Source organism: Callospermophilus lateralis, chromosome 6, assembly GCF_048772815.1.
Source record: "Callospermophilus lateralis isolate mCalLat2 chromosome 6, mCalLat2.hap1, whole genome shotgun sequence".
NCBI lineage: Eukaryota > Metazoa > Chordata > Mammalia > Rodentia > Sciuridae > Callospermophilus > Callospermophilus lateralis.
Window position 1 is genome coordinate 135,914,547 of NC_135310.1, and position 4,649 is coordinate 135,919,195.

Consider the following 4,649-nt stretch of genomic DNA (forward strand, 5'->3'; position numbering starts at 1 on the left):
GCAACACTAGAGGGCATGGTTCACCTTTAAGGGCTGTGATATTTCTAGGCTGGAGAACTACAGCTTGTGCACACTCTACCTGCCAGTGGGACAAGTGAATTGATTTTCATCTTAAAACTCCAGTTTCACTAGTGATTCTCCCCACATATCTGAATGTAACCATGCCAGGTGATGGATATGCTCATTGCTTAACTAGAAATCATAGCACAGTGTGTACACTTATCTCAACATCATTTTGTATCCCTTGAATATACACCATTTATCAATTATGTCTCAGTGAAGCTGAAAAAAAAAAACTTCAACATATATATGATGTAATGTCTCTCAATGCCAAGAAAATATTTACTGCTCCATGTCTAGTGCATGAGTATTTCTGAAACAGGGCTGTGGCCAAGGTCAAGGGGAATGGTATGGCCTGCCAGCCTTCCCAGTGTGGTGCAGGAGCACATCTCTAGTGCAGGTTTCCTAGAGGAGTACCTGGCACTCCCCATGTCCCACTTAACAGAAGCCAGACTGTTAAAAAATGTTGGTGGTGAGTCCTCCAAAGGTGGCAAGGGCATGAAGCCAGCCCTGGCTCTCCTTATGCTCCCTGGTAACTGAGCCTCAGAATCCCCAGGGCTCTCTAAGATATCGCCACCTTGGTGAGAAGAAGAGGTGGAACCCACACGCCTCTGACTCACTGTATGCTCAGCACCTCTTGTCCTCTTGGTTGGTTCTGCTCTGCTCCCTCTGGTCATAAAATTCTGGACCTCTTGCTGGTTATGGGCTCTTAGTGTGGCTCCTCAGTCTGGCTTTAATGAGAAGCTGCACTCTTTTGTTTCCTACCTAGAGGCTCTGTGAACCTTTTAATTATATTTTCTTCTTTACTCTGGCTACTAGGAATCCCATCGACTAATATTTCATGGTTAGAGGGTCTCCAGCTACTCTTCATTATCATTATTTTTATTATTTTTTATATGTCTGAGTTTCTGTCTTTATAATTTTATGTTACTGAATTATATATTTTTATGAAATGCCATGACTTCTCTGTTAGAACTAGGTTGAATTAAATTCAGTTATAAGTCAGTTAATTTTTGTCACTAGCAGATAAATCACTCTCTTTTCCTTTGAATGTTGGCTATTTTCTAAGGCTTCCATTATGCTGAGGAGAAATGGGAATACTGTGGAAGCAAACCCAGGACCTGAGCCACAGTGAGTGACCCTCCAGCTGCAGAGGGCCCTGGTGCTTTGTGGACAAGGATGTGGGACCACTGGGCTGGTGGGTGGGGCATGAGGGGCCCCTCCTCCATTTTTTTCCTTTGATATCATCTGTTCCATCTCACTGAATAAGTGTAATGAATAACTAAGATTGTGTTTGGGATAGGAGCCCATTTTTAGCAATCCACATGTATAAGAAGTTTTACAAGAGTTTCTCTCCAGGCTCTGTGTCAGGCCTTGGTTTTCATGGGCATATTAGCCCAACATCTGGAGTGGGGCTGGGGTGAGGAGGCAGAAAGGGCACCTTATAGGGCACTCTTCAGGGCCCCTAAGCAGCTCCTGAGAAACATAATCTGGTGCTTGACATCCTGGTGCATAGCTTTCTGGGACACAATGTCACTCAAATACACTTCAAATGCCTGCAACTGGCCTAATACTCAAGTTACTATTTACTTAGGGAGTTCTTAGCTCATCAAAGCCTGCAAGTAACTTCCAATGAAAGAAAAGAAAACCTAATTTTCTGGAGTGGTGGCAGGCCAAGGGCATAACTCTTCAAGGGTGAGCTATGCCCTTGACCCTGCTCCAATGGCAGGTGGAGCCCGAGGAGCATTCTCCTTGAGTGAGATCACTGCCAGTGCCTGGTTACCAGAGTGAGAACCATGAAGGGACAGGGTTCTGTGTGTACCAGGAGGAGGGGCATTTCCCTGTCCACCATGAAACCAGAAAAGTGGAGCCACTAGCCAATCACTGGCACATGCAAGCTATTGCCACATCCAGTGAGGGACTCTTCTCTTGCCTCTTCATGGCCCATGTGGACAGGACAGTGGAGAAGAGTGGTGATGGATTAATACATAAACTTCATGAGCCTCTGATGGGGAGCAGGTGAGCACTCAGTGTGTGATCTGTGAAACTTTTCAAGAGCCTTCTGAAGTATACACTTCTATTGTCCCTATTCTCGAGATGAGAAGACTGAGGAGGAGAAAGCATAGGTCAGAGGGCAGCATTGCAAGCATGCATGGAGTGTGCCTGAATCTGCATTTGACCTACTACATGCTGCTGATTACAGGAGCTCCATAAAGATGGAGGAGCAAAGAATGCTTCAGTGGACTCACCCTGGAAAGGCTGGCCTATGTGACTGAACAGTAGGGCCTTGAGAATCTTGGATCCAGGTCAGATATGCTCGACTTCACTGAGGGGTTCATGCAGCCCAGGGAGCTTTGATGCTTCTGTGCCCTACTGTGCTCATTTCACAGGGGAGGCAGGTAGCTGCACAGGATGGGTGGTGGAGTGAGAGCCTTTAATGGAGCTCAAGCAGCCACATTGGGCCCAGGCTCAGCCAGGGACCCCCAGGTGTCCTTAGAACAGGTGGTTTCTGTAGCTTCCTTTCCTCATCTCAAAAAGTGGAAGACTTGAATGGTAATTTCTAGGGTTCCTCTAGGTCTAAAAATCACCCCTTCACCCCAGGGAATGTGGACATTGGAAATGACATGATAAAACAGATCCAAGACTGCAGCTTGTGGAGGGTCTTTCCCGGGTTTGAATCCTGTCACTTTGGCCTCCTGTGTAAATCTCATTAAGTTAATCTCCATAAGCATCAGATCTCATGTGTATAAAAATAGAATGCTGCTCATCATAGGGTCCTTGGGAGGATTAAGGAAACAGAATGGGCTTGACACATAGTTCCAGCCACACAGCCTTCCACTTGAGGTCATGCAGCGAGTTCAAGGTGAGATGCTTACAGGAGGAGGGCTGTAACTCACGGGTGGGCCAGTCTGTCTGATGGATTAATAATTTGAAAGAACTACTGGGTGGTAATTTAGGTGGGTGTGGCTAGAGGAAAAAAGTCACTATGCATGTGGCCTTGGATGATATCTGTCCTTGGCCCCCTTCCTCTCTCTCTCTCTCTCTCTCTCTCTCTCTCTCTCTCTCTCTCTCTCTCTCTCCCTTTCTCTCTCTCTCTCTTTCTCTTTCTCTCTCTTGGTGGGGCTGGAGATTGAACCTAGGGCCTTGCTCACAGGAGGAAGCACTTGACCAACTGAGCTATATTCCCCAGTCCCTCTCTCTCTATCTCTCTGCTTCCTGACTGCCATGAGCCAAGCAACTTTCCTCCATGACAATCTTCTGCCATGATGTTCTGCCTCACCTCAGACCTGGAGCAGTAGACTGTGCCAAACATGGTCAGAATCTCAGAAACCATGAGCTCCAAATAAACTTTTACTTCTCTAAGTGGATCCTGTCAGGTATTTTGGTCATGGTGATGACGTCTAACTAACACAATGATTGTTATGGGCAAGGTACGGTAAATGTTTTCTAGAGCTCACCATGAAGGACATACCTAAGACATCTCTCTGATAAAATACTGATGGATGCATTTTACCATGGGGCAGAGCCAGGCACAGAGGCCTAGCCATTTGTGGAGTAAGGATATCTGCCAGTGTTTGTAGGTGAGAGGGGAGAGTAGTATGGTGGGCAGAGGGTGGCAGGAGAGCCAGGTGCTTGAAACGGGAGTTGAATATAGAATGACTGAGCTCTGATGAAAGACCACGCCAGCGAGAGAACCCCACAGGTATGGGGGTTCTAAAGGAGGAGAACCAAAACTGGACAAACCCAGAAGGTGATCCTTCCCCAAGGCTGAAGGACATGCCTCAGGGGAGGCATAGAGCCTCAGATCTCATGTGTGTATAAATAGAATGCTGTACATCCTAGGATTCACCAAGGTGGCCAGGGTGGGCCTTCTGGAGTTTATGGAAGTATACAGAGAGGATGGGGACACCTTTGTGAGCAGGGGGCCAGGTGTGCAGAATCCTGCTGCACTGATGTGGGGTATGATATCCTATGGAGTCTTGGTTTCCCTTTCTGTAGATAGGAGCCTGGAAAGGGGTTTGCTGGGTCATCTGATAGTTCTGTTTGATTTTTTGAGACTCTTATGCCATTTTCCCTGATCCTCACCAGCTACAAAGACAGAGTTGCCTTCTCTCCACCCTCTGGTAGAAGCTGTTCTAACAGGTAGGAGGTGTTCTTTCTTGTGGGGTGATTTGCGTGTCTTTGATGGTTAAACACACAGGGCGAATTTTCTGATGCCATTTTTATATTCAGCAAATGTTGTCTCCAGTTCCACCTTCTTCTTTCTAGATCCTTCTGCCCTCCAGATTAACTTCCTCTTTTTTACCTTAGGGGAAATCATTCCATTTTGCACCATAAAACTGATCCTTTTGGCCTCCATTTCTCTATGTTCCTTTACTTCTTTCTTTTGTTTTGAGAAATACAACATTCCAAGTGGTAATGAACACACTAATGGGTTCTCATTTGGTTTATGTGTAGTTTAATTTAAAAACCAAAGCCTTCTAAATAGACATATGCATCCAATAATAGCACAAAAATAACACAGAGAATTTACATTTTGATGGCTCATGTTGTAAACACTGTTCCATCATTTACTTTTTCCCTCAGTG